This window comes from Lepidothrix coronata, unplaced genomic scaffold, assembly GCF_001604755.1.
Source record: "Lepidothrix coronata isolate B3197 unplaced genomic scaffold, Lepidothrix_coronata-1.0 Scaffold134, whole genome shotgun sequence".
NCBI classification, from domain to species: Eukaryota; Metazoa; Chordata; class Aves; order Passeriformes; family Pipridae; genus Lepidothrix; species Lepidothrix coronata.
This window is the reverse complement of record NW_016690314.1, coordinates 1,914,490-1,936,774: the sequence shown is the minus strand read 5'-3', so window position 1 is coordinate 1,936,774 and position 22,285 is coordinate 1,914,490. Positions and strand designations below refer to the sequence as shown.

General features: G+C 45.1%; 1 long non-coding RNA gene across 1 annotated transcript; it reads right to left on the bottom strand.

The window, feature by feature from the left end:
• Positions 1-1,500: 1,500 nt before the first annotated feature.
• On the bottom strand, positions 1,501-21,928 carry LOC108503252. Its single transcript, XR_001876775.1, has 4 exons — positions 21,802-21,928; positions 16,541-16,744; positions 15,131-15,217; positions 1,501-2,245 (listed from the first exon to the last, which is right to left on the bottom strand). It is a non-coding gene; the product is annotated as an uncharacterized LOC108503252 (long non-coding RNA).
• Positions 21,929-22,285: the final 357 nt, after the last annotated feature.

Below are 22,285 nucleotides of genomic sequence, written 5' to 3'. Positions count from 1 at the left end.
TGGCAGGGAAAGCGAATGGGGCTGTAAACACAAATTTGGTTCAATAAAGGGGACAGAGAGTGAGGGAAAACTCCAAACACTGGCTGGAAGGGTACAGTGAGTCAAAGAGACCCCACGTCCTTGGAACCTTTAGGAATATTTTCTCTATGTAAACCCAGAGTTCCTCCCAAGCCACCGGAGATGTGTCCATAGCTTTCAGGTGGAGCTTAGCACAGACCACTGGTTTAACCTGTAAAGAAGATGTATCAGAGCTAAGGGTTTGATATTTCCTTTAATTGTTTTCCATCACAAAATTTTTGATTGTCTTTGCATTAATGAGGTTCCAAGATCTTTAACCAGCGTAAACAAGAGTGACTCAGAGTCACAGAATCACTGGGGTTGGAAAAGACCTCTGAGATCATCGAATCCAACCTTTGACACCACCTTGTCACCTAGACCATGGCAGTGATCTAAGACTGCACGGACTCTTAGCACCTATAACATTTCTTTTCCTTTTTCCATTGTTCCTGCTGGACCTGTCAGCAAGTTCAAGGTATATATAGTTCATTGTCTATATACTTCTGGACATTATTGCCCAAGAAGATCCAATTAGTCCTGTCTGAACAGGAGTTTATGTAGAGCTCACTTCAGCAATCCCTACTCACAGTGGGAGCACTGTCACTTTTATACATGTATATATTAACCAGCAGAGACAAATTGTTCCCATATATTATGTAAAATAATGTAAATGGGTTTATATACATTTAGATGGAGGTAGTTTGTTCATAAATCTCACTTCAGTTAAAAATACAGAGTACTTAGTGTGAGTTAAAAGTCCTGTTTTCCTTTCTGTGTGTATTTAGAGCGTGCTGCCTCCATTATCCATGCAGGAAAATCACTTGGAGCTCAGGGAGCTTCAAGGAAGTTAATATGGCAACATTTACAACAATATTGTCCTTAATCCTGGGGAATTTATCTTGCAAGTTTGTCTGCAGTTTGTCTTGGGGAAGAAGGCCAGTAACCTCAGCAGATGATGGCAGTAAAAATGTATCACTGAGCCAGGGTCAAACACTGAGAAGGAGGGAAAGAGGCACAGCAAAGGCTTGGAAATCAAGACCTTTTTGGGTTTGTCTTTTTATCACACCTTAGTAGAGACTGAGCACACTGTCTCTGCAGGCTGCTTACTTAGGTTTTCTCCATTTCTTGGGCTGAAACATCATTCCCCAACTTTTTCAGCAGTGGCACTGAGTGTTGTATCACTGCAAAGATGGTGAAAAAAATATGTGCTACAATGTAATGGACATAAACTGCTTATAATGGACATAAATGCCAAACTGCTGGGTTTCTGCCTGGGAGAGCAGAGGAACAGGCAATGCTCTTATGCTTTTGGAGTTCTCGTTTTCAATGAATCATGGAATGGTTTGGGTTGGAAGGAACCTTAATAATCATCCATTTCCACCCCCTGCCATGGGCAGGGACACCTTCCACTAGCCCAGATTGCTCCAGGCCCCATCCAACCTGGCCTTGATGTCCCACATTTCAGCCAAGCAGATCACTGACCATCCCAGTCCCGTTCTGGAGGCATTTCCCAGAGCCTACATCCCCTTGGGACAGCCAAGTCCTTTCATGAGGGTCATTACACCTTGCAGATTCCCCAAGTGCCCCATGTTTAAAATCCATCCAGCTGCCAGTTTTGCCTCTGCTGGAAGGAGAGAAGGGATCTTGCTGCCAGCTGTGTGGAAAGCTCTGTCAGATAACCTCTCTCACGTACAAAATGACTCACTGAGTAGAATTTTCTCTTTCCCAGCATAACCAGCACATTGAGGAGATTCCTCTACCTGAGAGAACCTCCCAGGGAAACACTGAACTGAGTAACAGCTTAAAGGACTTCTGATAAAGCAACAGCGAAGAGCCCCACTGGGAATGGGAGGGAAATATAAGTTCAGAAACATGGAAATTCTCACTCTGCACAAGATGTTTCAGGAATTTGATTACCAGTGCCTTCAGAGTACCACCTGGATATTTAGCTGGCATCAAATCAGCTCTCAACGGAGAGTTTTGTTGTGTCTGTGTGTTCTGAGAGGTAAAAATAACGCACTAATCACATTTTAAGCTGTTATCTAATTGCAGAGAACATCGCAGTGCAGAAATTCAGTCCTCAGAGTTTCACACCAAGTTTTCACCTTGTTTAAGGGCAGATGAACACGGATTCCAAAAAGAAACAGATGTTTTCAAACCATCACAGCTCCTTCCTAGGGGTAATTACCTGCAAATAGTGAGGTTATTAATGCTGTTAGTTGAATATCACCATCTTCCAAGCATGACAAATTCATCAAAGTAGAAGTTCTAGCACAAGAGTCCCACCTAGGATTAATTTCCTCCAATGGCTGAGTGTTTAAGGAGATTTTCAGCAATAGATCATATTTTGTGGGCCATCCACCAAAGAGTTGATTTCCTCCAATGTTCCGAATCACTGGAAGCTCCACATTTTACAACACTAACACCGACTCCAAATTTGTCACTGATTTCACGCTTCACAAGTTTTAAGAGTCTAAAGGAGCCAACAAACTGTTCCACAAGGAACTGACCTTCATTTAATGACCTGTCATAGTCAATGGCAAACAAGAATAGGAACAACCAAATTGAGATACAGATTTATAAACTCAAATTGCCAGGTAAATAATAATTTTTTCTCCTTTTTTATTCATTCTATTTCATGTAAATCAAATATTGTAGAGTTTAAATATAATACATACAGCTCAGCATATTCTCTTCAGAGTGTTTTTAAATAATGTATTTTGTACATGTAATTTTTTTGGCATTTATTTACACTACAATGGAGGCCAATTCATTTTGTCCTTGCCTAAATTTCTGAAAATTCAATTAGTCCATTAATCTTATATTACTAATGTGGAGATACAAACAATTTACTAATGGCTTTTGGATGGAAAATTGGATGACTTCTCTCATTTTAAATTTCCTATTGTTTTGTTAAAGAATCTTCCCACCCATTCCATGTTATGGAAGGCAAATCTAAGGCACAAAAGGCGTGAGACTGCTGGGAATTAATTTCCAAAGTCAGGTAAAATGTCATTCCATTGTTCTTTTAAAAATCATCCCCCTAGCACCTGTAACATGAGGAAATGAAAAATGGGAGAGCCTATTAAGCTAAATGGCCTTTTGGAAAGCTGGAGCAAAAGCTTTACAGATGATGTATTGAGGGAGGGCAGCTAAATGCTGTGTTTTCTGTGGTTTCTTTATGTTTTGTTCCTCCCCCAGATAAGTAGGGATTGAAATAAAAAGAGGCCTGGCTAGACGTGTTTTCACTGCCTGGATCATTAGGGTCTGACACTCAACTGGAAGAAGACCAGCCGTCAAAGGCAAAATGGAATAATTCCCTTTTAATGCCTTATTTATTGGGATCTGAAGAAGGCTGGGTTAGAGAAAAAGAGCCTTGTGTCCCCTGAGAGCATCTAATTGTGTTCAGCCCCGCCAGCGAGAGGAACAAGAATCAATATTGCGCCGGAGACGCCTTCCCTGCCTCGCTTCAGATGTTTGTAGTTCATAAGGAAAAGGCACTTTGTGCAGAGGTACTCTGGTGACACAGCGGGATTTTAACCCTGGCATCCAGGAACACAGGTCCAGGAAGTTGCTGGTAATTCCCAGGTTTCCATGTCAGAAACACTCTGAGTGCTCTGCTGTTGGTTTGCTCTGTCTCAAGTGCTTTGTGCCCTAAGACCCACTGGGGTAACTGGTTTTAGCACAAACATCAGTGGTTTCCCAGTGCATCCACTCTCTTGCTCTTTCCAACTGTTTTATTTTTGGGAGTAGTTTTGCAACATGTCTCAATAAAGCTTCTAAAAGCAATGGATTCAGGGGTATTTTTAAGGACAAGCTCCTTTCATTTCCAAACCTGAGAGACCTCCTTCCATCTTCTTAGAACAGGTCAGAAAGGGACAAACTGTACGTGAAGCAGCTTTGCTGACCTTAAGGCATCTGGGAGCTACTTTCCAAGGGAAATTCCAGCTGGCAGCTGCTGTAAGAGTCTGAGTTCCAAGCTCCATCAGAATGTACAAGTGGATTGGAAACAAGATGAAAATGGTAGTCCAGTGTTATTTAAATTTAGCCAAAACAATGCAGTTCTGCATTCCATGGTCATTTAAATGTATCCTCTCTTCATCCACTGGCACTTGGAGCAAACACCACGTGCAAACAAACCTGCCCTTTCCTCAGAGCTGGGAGAAGTGACATTCCAACAAGGAAACTGCACAAGAACACTGAGATAGCACCAGATTTTTAAAGCAAATCCCTACATGAGACGTACAGAAGAAACCCAGGGGATTACTAGTGAGAAACAAAAGGAAGCACATTCCGGAGCAGTGCTGCTCCAAAGGATGGGAAATGCTGTCATTGAACCAACTCTGTTCCCAAATTACCTGAATAAAAAGGATTCAGCCAAAGGACTCTACATAAGACAACTCTATCTTCTGAAACAGAATCAAAGGCAAAGAATCTATTCCATTGACAAAATAATTAAATCATTAATAACTGCATGCATATAAATTTGGGACGGAATGATATCAATTAAATTCAATTAACATCTGTGCAATGCTTTGAGGACATAAAACGTCATTTAACTCTAAAGAATTCTTAGAATTAATCCTATTAATCCTATTTTTAGGATTTATTAATCCTAAAACAGTTTTTGCTGCCTTAGCACACTGCTAATGTGAAAATCACCATAAGCAAAGGCAGGGGTACTCCAAAGATTTAGGGTGGCTGGTAATGCTTTTGTATGAAAAAGTAAGGGTTTTTTCCATGGAATCAAGTTCCACTTGAAACTGGCAGTTATAGGCAAATCAATATTGATGACATTTTAAGAATAACCATATTCTTTGTATCACTATTGATTTCAGCAGGAGTGACTAAAGAAAGGATATACATAAATATACCAAAAAGAGAAGGGTTGGATATTAATGTCATCTTTTATCATCGTAGGCACTAACATGGCTGCAAAGTATTGATTACCTTAAAAGCCCCTAATAACTAAAGAACTATTGACTTAATATTTTTCTCTAATCCTCCATGAAATTTTACAGTAAGTCCTGATGTATTTTCTGTTAAAGAGTTTTAGGGCTGAAGTATATCATGTACTTATCTGAAGTGTCAGCTCTGGGGCTTACACTGCAGCTGATGAGAGCTCTGGAAAAGGTGAGTTATAACTCCCAAGATTTAAGGATGGTTTCAGGGACTCTGGAAATACATACATCTTCCACTGTATATTATTCCATAGCTTTTGTCTTTTAAATAATCTTTCTAATTAGAGAATAATTTAATATAAATTTATTCAGTGGAAACAAGGGTTCTGTTCATAATTACTCAAGTACAGCTGTTCAGAAAATTCCCTCATCATTGTATGAGTGTCTCAACAGCCTTTTTTATTGCTGCCTATTTTCCCATCACTAACACACTCATTGTCTGGTTTTCTAAAACTCCAATGAGTGGTACTGATCAAACTTGAATGAGGGAATAGTGAAAGAAAACTTACCCAAACATCTGAACTCCTCTGATCCCTTTAAAGTGAGTGGATAATCTACTCCCAACCCATGGGCAGGGACACCTTCCACCAGCCCAGGTTGCTTCAAGCCCCATCCAGCCTGGCCTGGGACACTTCCAGGGATCCAGGGGCAGCCACAGCTTCTCTGGGCAACCTGTGCCAGGGCCTCCCCACCCTCCCAGGGAGGAATTTCTTCCTAATACCCAGTCTAAATCTACCCTCTTTCAGCTTAAAGCCATTCCCCCTCATCCTCTCTAGATCCTGGTCCCCGAGATCCTGCATTGTCATGGAGCAACTGGAGAGCTTCTCACCTTGAGTCACGTTTGGTTTGGGATCAAACCAGGCAACCAAGAGGTTTCCAGCCCCCTTGGATGCTCCTGAGGCCCCTTTGCACTGTGGTTCTCCTGATGTGTCTCTAATATCCCATTCCTAACCCGTTCAAGTCTATCCAGCCCTTCCAGCCCTATAAACCTCCCCTCAGTCCAAACTGCTGATGCAGAGAAAAGCTTTGCTCACCCTCAGCAATTCCCCCGAGCCAAATTTTATCCATTCCAAGCATATTTACAGAAATACCTTCAAGATTTTGCTACCAGAATTACAAGAACATCTCTTTGCTTTTTCCAAAAAGATTACAGACTTTTAGATTAAGCATTAGTATCAGAAATAGTATAGAAAGAGAGGTGATATTATAGAGCTCCTTCTGCCTGACATCCTCATATCACCTAAAGTCACACTTTCAAGATCTCTTCATAGAGGGAAGGTGAACCATAATGTGACCCAGCAAAGAACAGGCTGTTTTTCCCTTGCCTCCAGTAAAATAAGGACTTTGCTTGATCCCATGGGTTACATCTAATCCTGAGCGATTGGTTTGGGCTCAATCCTATAATCACTTATTTATGGGACTATCTTTATTACAGGAGCAGCCTCATTAAAACAAATGGGTTGGTTATTCATGTTTTCTTTGAAAGGCTCCTCAAAGCCATTTAAGCCCCCAAGTCCTATTTAAGCCCTGCTTTCCCCTGGGTCTTCCCAGCCCTCTGGAAGGGTTTGGGATCACCTCCATCACAGGCTGGGAGCATCCCAGCAAGGAGGGGACGTGCTGGGAGCTCACAGCCTCCCTCACACCGAGGGCAGCTGGCCCTAGAGCTCTGCCCTTAGAGGAGTCAGAGCACAGCACTAATTATTTTAATGACTGGAAATGAACTGTGAATTCCTTAAGAGCCATCGAAGCAAAACATTTTCAGTCAATCTCCCCCCATTAATACCAGAGCACTGGAGATTGCTCATATCTTTAATAAGATGAAGTACATCTGCTGGATTTCCCTAGTTAATATTAGGCCAAGTGTTAAAATATCAAACCTTTAGATGTAATAAAGGAAAAGGATAAAAAAAAAAAAAAAAAAAAAAACTCACAACATCTGAGCTGTGCTGAGCTGGAATGTTTGTGTCCAGCAGTGCATCCCCAAGGAGACCTGGAAGGGAATGAGTCCAGGGCTACCCTGCTCCTCCTGCAGCACCCAAGTGGCCTTGGGATGCCCAGGCAGCTCTGTGGGCTGTGGGACAGTGTGGGATGCAGGATGCTCTGTGGGATGCAGGATGCTCTGCTGCACAGGGCCTGGGTGTGTGTCTGGCTCTGCACTTTGTCATCTCCAGACCAGCAGTTATTCCTCTCTCCCTCTTTGGTTATTCCTGCTCTAACTGCGCTGTTCATTGCTGATTTGCTTTTTCTTTGTATATCCAAGGAAATGCAAATATGGAATTTAATCAGCAGGATGAGACACGACAGCCAGTGTTTGCCAAACAGTTTAGTGAGCCTGAGCACCTCCATTAGAGACAGAAGTTGCAGCAGCTTCAACAGACGATTTTCAGGCAGCTCTGACCATCCATGCAGAAAGAAATCACCTAAAATCATGATTCATTTTTTAAAATGCTGCCTGAGCTCGAGTCCCTTAAAAATAAAAACGTCATTACTAATTCAGGGATGTTTTCATTCAGTCACAAGTGCTGGCATGCAAGTGTGGCACACACAGACATTAACAGCCCTCAGCCCTGTGCTTGGGGTCCAGAGCTGCCTCCAGTGCCCTGGCAGAGCAGCCCTGGACAGGGAGACCTCATCCAGCCTCTCCAAGAGCAGGGCAGAGCCATCCAGTGCCATTAACTGCTCTTTTCCATGTGGAAGCAGCATAATGTGGATCAGATTGCAAAAGGAGCTGAGATTAAACACAGCTTTTAATGGCTCTGCAAACACATCTGGGAAAAACATCCGCGCATTCACCACTAAATTAACTCCTCATTTTTTGCCAATATGGCCCTGCTTGCATTCTGCCACAGCTCTGGCTCTGCAGATGCCTTCCCTCAGTGCTGGAGCTCCTTACTTCAGGAATAGATGCCCATTTTTGCTGTCAGGCATAAAATGGAGCAGAAGGATTTTCACGGTGCTCAGACTGATGCTCCTGACTGTGGGTGATGCCAACCAGAACCCTCCACCTCAAAGGTTGGAGCCCATGTGCCACAGCCTGGCTTCAGGTCTGTGATCAGCAAAGAAGTCAAAGCATCAAGCCTTTTCTCTTCCTTGCTCCAGGAATCCTTTGAGGAGATTGTGTTCCTTAAACACGCTCATTATTGGAATGGATTTAGCCCAGCTCATCTCAAGGGCTCTTCTTGGGAAAGGCCACAGACATTGAAATTCCAGATTCAAGTGTGATCCATTTGATAACAGGCTTGGAAGAGGTTGCCCAGAGAAGGTGCCCCATCCCTGGAAGTGTCCAAAGCCAGGTTGGACGGGGCTTGGAGCAACCTGGGCCAGTGGAAGGTGTCCCTGCCCTTGGCAGGGGGTGGAATGAGGTGTTCTTTACAGTCCCTTCCAAACCAAACCATTCTGTGATTCCGTGATAAGTGACCCCACAGACTTTCTCCTCCCTGATTACACATCTGCTCAAACTCTCCTGGTGAGAATATTCAAAATGAACAATCAGGAAGAAGGGCATTTCTCCAGTGCTGATATTCCCTTTACCAGCACTCAGCCCTCTGCTGCAGAGCACCGTGGCCGTGGGGGTCCATGTTCCACACAGAGCCCTCTGCAATGGCACCAGAATCATTCACACAGGTTCTGAGCACCTTGTAACAACAAACCTGCCCGTTTTAGTGAGAAAGCATCAGTGAGAACCCTCTGTGAGGGTGCACTGCCCTTCCTGTGCCAGCCCAGGGCTGTGCTCAGCCTCTGCAGGGACCCCCAGAGCAGAACTGGGCCCCTACAGCCACATTCTCTCTGTTTTTAACCACTGAATAACCTAACATCCTAGTTCTGCTACTGCAATAGGATTGTTTAGCTCACATCACTCTGATAAGTCTCATTCCTTAAATTCAGCTGGGCCTGCTGGCTGATTCCAGAACAGGGAGTCCTCCAGCCTGTCTCCCACCACTGTTCCAGCATCCCAGCTCCCAAACTTGTCTCTTTGATGGAAATAATCATATTTCATAGTCATGCTACCTCCTCTGCTCCCTCTGGGCTGCTGAGCATCCGACTGACCCCTGCAGTGCCTTTGCTTAGGCAGCCAAAAATCCCAGGGATTTGGAACAGGAGTGCAATACTTTCTCCTTGCAAATATTGCTGTGTGTGCGACAGGAGAGCAGCTCATTCCCTGGCCATGCCCATCCCTCACAGGGGGAGCTCAGAAACCAAAACCAAGATGAATTTCCTTCCAGTAATTTTCCTTTTGCCCATTATTGCCTGCACAATGCACCATAACTGCACATTTCTTTTGTGGCTCAGATAGAAAGAATTGTTTAGCTGTTTATTAAACAACAGGGTTGAATGAAACCAGTCACATTATGTTGTCTAGAATATGGGAGTTAATTGGAAGACACGATGATTTACTCAAGTTTGAAATACCAAATGGGGTTGGGAGTAAGTTAATGGCAACCAGGATCAGAATGGGACTGTGGAAAATGGAAATTTTATTTTAATTCCTGCTGAAGTACTTTTGTAAATGAGTTTGCTCTGCCTCGCTGTGAGAGGTTTAGCACAGCTTGCTCTGCCATTACATATTTAAATGTTATCCAAGGGTACGTTAAATACAGTGACCAGATCACATTCATCAGCAACTTCCTTTCCTAAATAAAACACCGGGGAGGAGAGTGTGGCAACTGGGGGGAATCTCCTGGACAAAGAACACCCAGAACAGCCAGTGCTGGGAAGCTGAGGAGCACCCCCAGCACTCCCCCATCCCTTGCTCTGCTCCCTGGAGCATTCACACAAGGGTTTGGATCATGTAAACCCAAAATGTCAACACTGTCGTTTCAGAAAAGCCAGTGTGGCATTTTCAGAGGGTGTTTCCACCTCTGCCTGTTGTGCCTGCACTAATTGCTGGTGCTGGGGGGGATTTTTTCGGTACAAGAGGCACATCTGCAGAAAATGCCACGTGTTTATTCCCTAGAATGAAGACAAATAACAGGAAGGGCTCCAAATGCTCTCAGCAGCAGTGGAATAACTCCACAATAGCCCACGGAGCCCAGTGAATGTCTCACAAAGCTCAAGCAGGATTTATACTGCACGTGGAAATGGAAATGTGGGCCATTAACAGGAAAGCTCCAGTCGGGGAAAGGAGGGGAAAATGGTGCTTTTCCCACTGAAATGCTTTTTGAGGGGGTTGCCAAGAGCCCAAAGTGCCAAAGCCAGGCAGGCAGCAGATGGTGTGGGGGGCATCACTTGGGCTTCACACTCCTGAGACGGGCAGAGGCTTCCATAAGTTGGAAGCATTGTTGGGAAATGGTAGGAAAAGAGCTGCTGTTTATTTTCAGTATCTGAGGAGTATTTCCTGCAGTGGAGGGTAATGAAAAAAGAGAACAACAGAAAGTTGTCCCTTTACAGAGAAGATGCAAAGCTGAGATGCTCCACTCACCATGTCTTGCCTCAAAGGACCTTCAAAGGCCACATTTGTTTTATCCCAGTTCCTTTCCAAGGGCACAGAACTCAGCTCTCCTGCTTTTTTTCACCAGGAAAGCACAGAATTTTTGCAAAGACATTTTTGTTGCTATCAAGAGATGGTCAAATTCCCCCATCCCATCACGCCAGGAAATACAATCGTTTCCTCAGCAACTTCCCATCCTCCTCCTCTCCCGTGGAAGAGCCAACCTCCTCCTCCTCCCTCCTCTTTCTCCTCTTCCATGAAAGACAAGGCACCAGCTGGCACTAAGCAAAAAAAGCCCATTTCCTTCTCCCCTCCTCCCCACCATAGCATTTACAAGCTTCAGTTTTCCTTGTGTTTTCCACCCCCAGTTTGGAGGAGCCTCTTGCTGGCCACGGGCACACCACCTGCCCTGGGAGCTGGGGACAGTCCCAGGAGCTGCTGATCTCTGGGCACAGAGGTTAATCCAGTTGGCACAAACTGATCAGATCCTCTCAGAATTTTATTACAACCTTTTTTCCCCTCCCCTTCATTTCTTTTTACATCTCTCTCCCACTGATCCCTTAATCCTTGCCCTCAGCAGGTTGGTTTTTGTTTATCTAAACATCTCCTGCCATTGTCTAATATTCCCTTCCAAACATTTGGCTTCTCCTGCCCTTCCTTAGCATAAACCAGCCCAGGACCAAATCCCACTGCAGTCCTTTCAGTTTAACATCTGCTTACTTTACTCCAGTTGCTCTTCCACAAAGTATTTCCAAACAATCCAATATTTTGCTCCTCTAATGAACCCAGAGCTCGCCGAGCTCTGCTTGAGGCATCTGAGTTTACTACAGGTTTAAAGATCACACCTTTCCAGAAGCACCAGCTCTTACACCACTGGAAATTAAAACCATTAACATCTTTTTGGATTATTTTGCCCTCAGGCAAAAGAAGGCTGCTGTTGCAAGGGAGTTATTCCTGAGCTATTGCTCTCTGCTTGTTCCTCCACAAGGACAGAGTTAAAAAAAATACTTTGCAATGCTATAAGCTTAAAATATGTGAAAAAAGGGAAAAATAACAAGTCTAAAACATTTGCAAGTGAAAACACATCATGCAATTCAAATTCCTTTAGAATTTACAAAGCAGAGAAGTTGTCAAGTGTCAGTCCAAATTTTTCCTTACAGTTCGTGCTTTTCACCCTCCCTTTCAAACCTCCCCCCAAATTCCCAGTTCACGTGGCAGTGGGAGCACAGTGAGCATGAATCCCCCTCCAGCAGCACCAGCTCCCTCCTGGAGTGACCAAAAGAGGGAACTGTGGCTTCAGAGCCCTCACTGGTCCCCTCCACCTAAAGGACAAAGTGCCCTTGGACTGAAACCGGACACGGCCACACTGGTTTGAGAGAGGATCTGTATTTTCAGGAAGCATAATCTAGGATAACAAGGTTTTACAGGGATCTAAGTAATTCCTGAAATCATATCTCCTGCATTGCAAAGGCCCCTCCATCAATCTGTGTCAGCCCCTTGGCTCCCTCTCCCATTAGGATTGTGAATTTAGTGGTGCTGCAACGCTACTGCTCCAGTGCTTGGCTTCCTGTCAGGCAGCAATTCTGGAAAAGCTGGAACACTGGCTGCTGTGCTGAATGGCTGAATGACACACAGTGTCCAGGGCCACCTTGCTCTTCCTTTGCCACGTCCCCTCCTTCTTGCTCAGAACTGCTTCCAACAACCATCAGCCCAACAAACACTGGTACTGTCCAAATACTGAGAATCACAGAATCCCGGGATGGTTTGGGTTGGAAGGGACCTTAAAGCCCTTCCAGTGCCACCCTCTGCCGTGGGCAGGGACACTTTCCACTAGCCCAGGTTGCTCCAAGCCCCGTCCAACCTGGCCTTGGACACTTCCAGGGATCCAGGGGCAGCCACAGCTTCTCTGGGCAACCTCCTTTATAGGTTCCTTTTTCGAACCAAGGATCTCTGTGAGTGTTCCCTCCTTTTTCCTGATTTTTCTAATTGATCAACACTAACCAGCAAAGATATAAGACCTTAAAACACTTTGGCCATCACCTTTTGGAACCTTTGCACTCCTGCAAACACCATCTTCTGCTTAAGCACAGAGGAGCAGGTGGTGGTTGGGGCTGAGCTGGGTGATGACTGCAGAGGACACTGTACAGAGCTGGAGATGCCTGAGGAGCTGAGGGAGACCTTCGGGCAGAGTTTGGTGGTTGGCACTGAAGGGCACAAAGAGTGAGTGCTCCAGAAAAGCCCTGTGAGGCTGTGGAAGGGTGGAGATGCTGTGCCAGGCCGGGGGGAGTTGTGGGGTTTGAGGGGAAAATTGCTGGAGGGGTGTTACTACTTTCCTGCATGAATATATTAACCTAGTTTCTAGGCAATTCCTGGATTTATACTTGGGAAAAAATATTGTACTGCCTTTTCAGAACACACTCTGGAGGAGGGAAATGGGGTTTTCTATGTCAAGTAGGTCCCTTTTCAGTCACAACCATTTGAAGACAGTTTAGCAGCATATATACAAAACAAACCCAGACAGACAGCTCCAAAGCTCATCCATCTACTCCTGATTAGTTCAACAACACTCCCATCCCTGAATCACTTCAGATGCAATGGAATGCCTTCCCTGCCTCCTAAATTTCACCATTCTAAGAACTATTGAGTGAGACCCTGGGATTCAGCAGGATGTCTGTCAGCACATCGATTGGGCTTTGCCTGGCAGGGCACTTCGTGAGCAGCCAGTTCCTCCTGATGTTCTCTGTTAACCACACTGGGAATTCCCAGGCAATTTCCAGCCCTGCTCTTTCCAACTTGCTCCACAAGTCACTGGGCTCCCCACAGCTCCCAATTCCCAACGCTGGGCTGTTGAGCACAGAACAAAACTGTTCTGTGCCCTGATCAATATGGGCTGGTGGGAAACTGCCCGTGGACATCCAGCTCCCAGCCTGGAGTTACAGCAGGAGGCTTTGCCTCTGGAGAGGCTTTGGAGCCAGGAATGCCCAGGGGCAGCTGGGCACCCCACTGCCTCCCCCACTGCACCCTCATCCCACCTGTAAGGGCCTGAAACCAGGAAATCTTCCTCAGAAAGCAGGAAATCTTCCTCAGAATTCCAACGCTAACACTGGGTATATCAATGGAGACTAAACCATGACTGGGGCTGCCCTAAAGAGGGATGAATATGCAAATCTGTCTTTCACATGATGCACTTTACAGTCATTTTTTTCTCTCATTATTATTCTCGTTTTGCCTGTTGTGGTTTTCCCAGTCCCCCATTTTCAGACAATGAGAGTGAGATTCCCAAAATGGGAGAGGAGAGACTGCCAAGAGCCCCATGACCAGCTCCCATCATCCCATACACTGGAATGGGAACGGAATTTCAGCCATATATATGGGGATGGAGGTGGAATTTCACCCATATATATGGGAATTTCAGCCTGGCACAGGCTGAGTCCTTGGATTCTAGGAACAGGTTTGGAACAAGCAGCACTCACAGCCTCCACACCTCCCTAAGCTGCAGAGGGGCACTGGAAGAAGCAGGTCCAAAAATCCACCTGGAAGTGCAGCAGATGTGCCAGCACCAAGTAATTAACAGAAATCATCATTAAATTTGATTTTGAAAGTTGACATTCCAAAGAATCCTGGAGGTAAGAGAGACCTGGTTTGTGTGAATCCTCATCTGGTGGCATAAAACCCACATGTGCTTCCTACAGACACAACCACTGGGGCTGTATTTAAAACCATCCAAGGAACAGATGAAGCAGGGCAGCTCCCAACCAAAACCAGGCATTTCTTTAAAAACAGATGAAAGCAACATTTAGTTTAGTTCCAAGGTGGAAGTGAACCCTTAACAAATCCAGGCTCATCTAAATACCTGCCTGTCGTGTATATTGAATTGTTTGCCTCAGGTTCTGGCCACGGGGAAGGACTGGACAGGATTCCTAAAGGAAGAAGGTGAGCAGGATTCTGGGCAAAAACAGATGCCAAGAACACCCAAAAGGCTGTTAATTATTAGTCAGCCCCTGAGTGGGAACCAGCGTGCTTGGCACAAAGAGATGGAAAAGCAGAGGTAAGTAGCAGGACAACACATCACAAATACATTGGCCTTAAAAAAACCTGCTGCTTGAAGACAGTTTGGTAGAACAAATCACTGTTTTCCTTCTCTTTCTTCAAACCAGCACAAACCAGTGGAAAGCATCACTCCAAACCACTTCACCAATACCAGACCAGCTGCAAAAGGTAATTTAGAAGCAGCTAATTACCAAACTTCTGATCAACCTGCTGTGTGTGAGCAGTCAGATGAAGGTTGTAGTTCTCTGCCTGAAGGTTCCAGACCTCAGCTCTAAACGTGTTCTTCAGAGTCCTTGAAAAATTCATTTTCTTCACAGCTCTCCTCATTATTTATTAATTACTGTTATTCTGAATTCTGGATCACCATCATTTCCTCACTCAGGACTATAATTTTTCCCTCTCTCTCTTATCAAAACAGAGTCAGGAAGCCAAGTGCCTGCCCCAGGGTTTGAGTGTTCCCCCTTTGGGCAGCAGGCATGGGGAGCCCCTTCTGCTCCATGTTTGAGACAAGGGAAGGGCAGGAGAATAAGAAAACTTCCCTGTCATAGATCCAGTTTTATTTCTGACCACCAGAAGTTTCCTCCAAGCCAGGAGCCCTCTCTGTGACCAGGTTTCCCCCATATCAGGTACTTACCTGGGCCCAGCAGTGATTTATGTGAGATCCTCCAGGTCCTCAATGTTTTCCCTTTGGAAACTCCTGCCAGGAACGGTGGGTTTTCTGCTGAGATAATGAAATGCGAAGAGATCAGTACCTGATGGTGCAGAGAAGGTGTTTTGTCAGTACAAGTGGCACTTTAAGCACCAGGACGTTTCTCCTGCGCATCCCCAATTCCAGAGAGATTTCTGCCTCCGTGTCCCGGAGCTGGTGGAGTGTCTGTGACTCCCTGATCTTCCCAACAGCTGTGGCCAGAGCTCCTTTGGCAGGTTTGTGCCAATTAGGGCCACGGGAATTCATCCCACTAACTGCCTTCATTATGGGAACAAGTTATTACACGGAGGTGCTGCTCAAAACCCATCCCTTCCCGAAGAGATCACACAGATGGTTCTCCCCTCTTTGTGAAAGGTTTGGTTTTTCAACACAAGCTGCCTCGAGAGGAGGGGGAATCATCTCCTAATTACTGTTCAGCTGGCTGAGAGCACATTCTTTGAGCAGAAGGGATTAGATGCAGTTTTCTTACACCAAATTCAGACATAAAAAAGAAGTCTCAAAACCGCTGCTGTTTTCCTTAATGTGAGGAAAAATCTGTATTACAGAAAATACTCCAACTGGGAGCCTGATTCTTCCCCATTTTACACCATCTCACAAGAAGAACCTGGATAAAAACCACTCTGGATATAACCACTCAGGAGTCCAAAGTCTGTTTTTGTAGGAGGTGAATCACATACACCCAAAGAATAAAGTGACAATTCCTTCATGTTTCTGAGTTATGGATTAGAAAACCCGTCTCAGCAGCACTGATCAATGGCAACTTCAAAGAGAAACACGGACCATCTATTACATTTTCTCCCAATTACATCCTTCTGCTGAGAATTGCATTTTATGTGCCTTCCAGCCTTCAAAAAAAGAGGGAGCAGGATTTAAAAAAAAAAATCTTATAAGAGAATTTTACCTTTTTATTGAATCTAAACACCACAGAGCTGGTTAAGTTGGGAGTAAATTCTGAACTGCTGGTGCAGGTGGGACCAGTTTCATGGGCTTTGCAAAATAATCATTATTTTCTTTGCACTTTGTAGCCAAAGAAATTAAAGGAAAAAGGCAATAAAATATATTTTTGGGTTGTTCCACCCTCCAAAAAAAGTTTTATTTCAAGGTGACTTCTTATTTTTTATCCAGCCCAGTTAGTTTTTACACTCCTTTAAAGCCTCCAAGATGCATTTTTTTAGCTCCCTGTGAAATGAAAGCACCATTTTCAAACAAAAGTCAGAAACATCTCAAAGCTGTTGGGTTTTCTTTCTGATAATTTTCTTTCCTTTTGGTTCACAACTCTTTGACAAATTTTATCTAAACCCATTAATCATTTCCAGCAAGCTGAAAATCATTTACCTGATTCTGTTGGACGAACTGTAGGTTTTCATTAAGTTATTTCCAATCTATTGAGCTCCCAGGGCCTGTTTTTGGAGAGGAGAACTGGCTGCTCCCTTCTCTTCTTCTGGAAACCACAGGTGAATGTGGTCAATCCTTCTCCCTCCATAACCCAACCCAGCAGGTTCATTGAAGTGGAGAATCACACCTTAAGCCAGGAAAACACTGGAAAACATGACAAATAGCAGCCTTAGCAATGAGTGTTGGTGCTTTTCCACAGTGGTTTTATTTTACCTCCAGCAATTCCCAAACATTCCCAAGGCCCTGTTGAAGATGAGCCTGTTCTGGGTGGTAATTCCTGTCACACATTCCCTGTTCAGGGAGGGAGCTCTCTGATCCCTTCAGAGGGTTGAGGAGTAGTTTTGCACACAAAATAGCAAATTATCCGGTGCTTTTCCTCAGGCTCTGGGCTGGTCCTGGCACACTGAGGTGGGATCAGCAGCACCTTTCTTTCCCCCTGCCTCTGGAATTAACTGGGGCTGGTGCCTGCACAGTGACCCCTTTGTGACCAGCTTGCTGTAACTACCACCGGCCCAGAATGAAATGATGTGATCTTTAGAGATCATTAACCAGCCCTCACTCTCACTGCAGAGTAACTGTGGAATCACCCCGTGGTTATCTGGAATTAGCCAGGGCTTTATTTGGCAGGGCACAGACAACAATAGATTATAATCAGGAAATCATGTACCAATTATCTCTGAAATTAGTCCTCACACAGGGGACTGGTGAGCTGGACTGGAAAAACTGCAATTTTTTTTCTCCCACTCCCAATCCTGCCTCCTTCACCCCAACCACCTCCATAGCTCACACATCATTATTTATTTCTGGTACATTTTGTTCTCACACAGTCCCACCCCTTATGATACCCAAAGGGATCAAAACCCCCCGAGAGCACAAGAAGGCAATTCCAGGAGTGCTCTGGAGATGTCAGGGGCCTGTGCTGGTGTTGGACAGGCAGGGTCTGTCCATCACCACACCCTGGGCACCAAATCCACCGGTGCTGCTCCTCATGGGTGCTTTGGGTGAAGGGCAGAGCCACACCTGGTTACACCACCCTGAAGGGTTCTTCTGGAACCATGGACCCACAGAAACATTTAGGTTGGAAAAGATCTCCAAGATGAAAAAGTCCAACCTCCTTTTAGTGGCACATTCCCCTGGGAAAAGTCGGAGCAATAAGTGTGATTTCACATCATTAAGTGACTATTAGCATTATTCATTTTAAAAATAATTATATATTTTATTTTATATTTTTATACATTTTATTATATATATTTTTATATATTTTGTTATATATTTTTATATATTTTATTATTCTATATATTTTAAGAAAACTAGTTAGGTGCCAACAATAAAGCTGCTTTGCTACAATCTAGATTTGATTTTCATGAAAAAGATTTGATTTTCATGAAAATAATAGTTTAGGTTTGCACGTGCAGCACCTGACATGGACCTCAGCATGTCCACTCTGTGCCAGAATAGAGATTGAGTGCTCTGGGCACACCTAGGTGACAACAGTTCTGTTATCCACAGCTTCCCAAACCTGCCATTCCCATGCACCATGACATGAGGGACAATTTCACTGGGAAATCACATCTGTGGAAAGCAGCTTTGCATCCTGGGGTTAAAGAGTCTCCTTGTGGAAACCTGAAAAAATCCAGGTTCCCATTTCATCCTGCACTGAGGGAGGTTGGTTGGGGGGTTTTTAAAGGAAAGGCCATGGTGGGACGTGCAGGGCTGGGCTGGGTGAGCTCCTGAGCAGCCCTGGAGCCAGAGACCTCCCAGGAAAACTTCCGAGTGCTGCTTTCCCTGATCCAGCCATTTCTCAGCCTTGGGAAAGGGGCATTTTTCTTCAAGAGCCCATTATTTGGATAAATGGAGCATGGCACTGCAGGAGCTCAGCAGTGTCAGGGCAGAGCAGGAGGTCCAGGCAGCTGAGGGAAGGGAGGACACCCAAGAGCAGCCGTGTCATGGAGCTCTTCCAAGAGGAGAAAGCTGATTTAGTCACTCAGTTCTTCACATTCCACTGTCCTGTTGATTTTCATGAAAAAGAAAATATTGGATATCTGTAATTGCACAAAGCATTTTTTTCTGCTCCTTCTGAAATATTCTTTATGTGGAAACAGCTGATGAGGCACCACAGAGGTATTTTTGTGTTCCAGCAGCTCTGGAGCAGCCCCACACCCACATGGGCCACGTCTTCTGAGCTCCTGCCCGCAAACAGGAGAGAGGGAAGAGCCTGCCAGACCCATCCTGCTTGCATTTTGGTGGAACAGGAGCCTCTGAGGGAGTTTGGGAATGCCAACCTGCCTGTGCTGCCAGAGCTCCTGAAGCTGCAGCTCCAGGTCGTGGCTCCTGGGGAGGTTCCTCAGCTCTGTGGGCACAACCAGAGACCCTCAGCACCCAATGAAGTGCAACAAAGCTCCAGTCTAAAAACAGACCCCTGGAGCAGCATTCCCTGGGATGTTCAGGGTGCTCAGCCTTTGTGCTGATCCTGGTGCAAGGCCTGGTTTACACCCTTGCCTCGGAATCTGCCTCTAAAACACGATGTTCTTTTGTAATTCTCAGCTGGGAAAATCCCCTCCTGCCCAGCTCTGGCTGCTTTTCACATCAAAGCAGCCTCATGCCCAGGTTTAACTTCCTGACATCTCTCTTCAGCTTGTCAGGTAAAACTGCATCAAACAATGGGTTAAAAAATTGGTCTGGGGGGGCCATTAGGCTGCAAGAATCATTACTTCGAGTTCTTACCACTGGAAAATATTTCAGGTAGTTTAATCTCAAGCCCTGTTAACACTGAATATGACAAGGGGCTGAGAAGAACTGCTTTTCCTGTCCCCAGGTGCATCCCCGGTGGCTCCTGCAGTATAATGAGGTGGCTGTGGGTTTGTAACACGTGTTTTCTGACTGTTCAAGTGCTATAATTGTATATCCTGGGCACAGTGAGCCTGCACACACTGAATTTTTACCTGTCACTTGCCATAACAGGTCCCAGGTTCGGGCATTTTTCTAACAGCAAACCGGGCTGTCAAGGAAATAAATGTTTATACAGCACATTGGATTTATCACTGGAGTAAATCAGATGGGGTTGGGGAAAAATAGTAGTGGAATTATCTACAGCCATGGCAATTTGACAGATCCTTCCTCCCACAGTACCTGAGACAGCCCTGCTGGCAGGGGGGCTCTCTGGACAGTCAGCTCACCTGGAGAGATGTGGAAGGAGAAGCAACTTCAGGAGTCCAGAGGACAAACAGCAGCAGGACTGGGGGTTTTGGTCACCCCAAGATGCCCCTTATTTAGAAGGCAGAGTTACCTTGTTAATCACACTCATTCCCAGATCCCAGGCTAATCCCATGCAGTGGCTCTGGTCTTTAATCACTCCAGATGCACAACTCCCACTGGTGTCAGCACAGGTTTTGCATTCTTGCAAAATCAGCATTATTTTTTTTTCTTTTACAGCAAAATCACACACTCAGCTTCAGTGGGAACCGGGGGGCAAAACCACAGTGAAAATCCCAGGCAAGTCTCCTTTTTGACCTGGGTTAGTAAAAATGAGAAATGCAATAAATAGCACTCAGCAAAGATCTAAGAAAATGCTGCAGAGCAGTGAGGGGGATCCTTGCCTGGGGACAATGTGTATGAAAATATCTGCATATAAACACTCTTTTAAAAAAAATCAAAGTTCATGTGTGAACTGAAAACAAAGATTTCCTGCATGCCCACGTTGCAATCCCACACACAGACACAAGGCTTCTCAGTTTGGGTTCTAAGCACTGAAGAGGAAATGTTTATATTCCTGCATCTTCTACAAAACTTGTTTTAAAATGAGAAAAGAAAGCTGGAGAGGGACTTTGGACAAGGGCCTGTGGTGATAGAACAGGGGATAACAGCTTTAAACTGCCAGAGGGCAGGGATAGATGGGATATTGGGAAGGAATCCTTCCCTGTGAGGGTGGGGAGGCCCTGGCACAGGTTGCCCAGAGAAGCTGTGGCTGCCCCATCCCTGGAAGTGTCCAAGGCCAGGTTGGATGGGGCTTGGAGCAACCTGGGCTGGTGGAAGGTGTCCCTGCCCATGGCAGGGGGAAGGAAATAGATGATATTTAATGTCCCTTCCAACCCAAACCATCTAGAATTCCATGATTTAACCATCTGTTTAAACCCTGACCATGGAGAACCAGCTCCATGGAAGTAAAACCAGTTCACTGCAGGCTGTGCTCCTGGGTGAGCCCAGGTCATCTGGGGTAGCACCACCTGACTCTCCTCAAGCAGCTGTGGAGAGAAGGGCTGAGTTCATTAACTGAGGGTATCAATGCCCTGCACTGCTGCTTTCCCTGCAGGGCACACGGGGCTCTCCCTGCTCAGCTCATAGATGGGACCCTCGGGGCATTTTGCTCCTGTGTCCACAGCCCAACTTCTCCTTTCTTTGGGCCATCCCAAAGTTTGACCTGCAGTGGCCTCAGTGTTCTCCTGGCACTGCCTTTTGGGGGCAGGGCCCCATCAAACAGAGCTCTGCTGCATCCCTGTCCCTCTGGAAGCTGTAGGGATATTGCCATCCCCTTCCAATGCCTCTGGGATGCCACACCCCTGGCAGCTCCCCAGGAGAGCAGGAAATTGCTTTTCCCTTCTATATTTTTGTACTTACTAAGATATAACCTTATTCTTGGGGAAAAAAGCCTCTCAGTCCATGAATCATTCCTGTGGGTAGAAAAAACCACACTTTTTTTTTTTCCCTAAAAATAAATCAGCCTCACACAAATTCACGAGTGGATCAAATTTTTGAAGGCCTGCAAAATTCTTAAATTTAACTTGACTTAAGGTTCAGCTTTGCTGCTGCAGTTTCTCAGCCCTGGTAGGAGCTGGAGAGATTTGAGTGTGGAACACAGATATTTTCAGATTTATTGGTGGCCTGACAACGATTATGTAGCCCATTGAGATGGAGTGGTGTGATTTAGTGTTTTGGAGGGATTTGTCATGTTTGATAAATGAATCTGGTGATTCAGGCAATGAAAATGGGAGCTTTCCAGCCGGTGGGAGATAAAGGATGCTGCTGATACACAGGGTTATGGCAGGGGCTGTGGAAGGTTATAAAATTCTGATTTGTTTCTCATTTAGAGTTTTAGAGGAAGATGGGAAGGAAGATACACTTCAGCTGGCCCTGCACTGAGCAGAGTGGTGCAGCTGGAGAGGCTGTGGAGAGGGTGTGTTTTCCAACACTTTGTCAAAACTTACTTGGAAACTCATATTTGGGCTTTCTTTTGTTCCTGGTTTCTTCCCTGTCACCACTTTCCTGCTCATCCCATCCCTGTAGGTGCATCTGGGGAGACCTCGTGGGTATCTGCAGGTTACTCCAGCACTCACAGTTCTGCAGAAAGACAGAAAAATACTGATTTCTCTCATTTTCCTGCTGTAGAGCACACTGAGGTTTGATGCAAAGCCAGCTGGAGTCAATGGGAAATTGTCATTAGATGGATCCAAAATATAGGCATTTTTTTAGACAAAATGAGTTAATTTTTGAGTTAAAATTCCAGGCAATTCACATCTCATTTGGGTTTAAAGTTCACAGATATTTTCTTACAGGTTCTTATGAAAACAAGGGATTTTCAGGTGTCTTTTATATTTACACAAATCACAGAATCTCAGGATGGTTTGGGTTGGGAGGGACCTTGAAGATCATCCATCCCACCCCCTGCCATGGGCAGGGACACCTTCCACT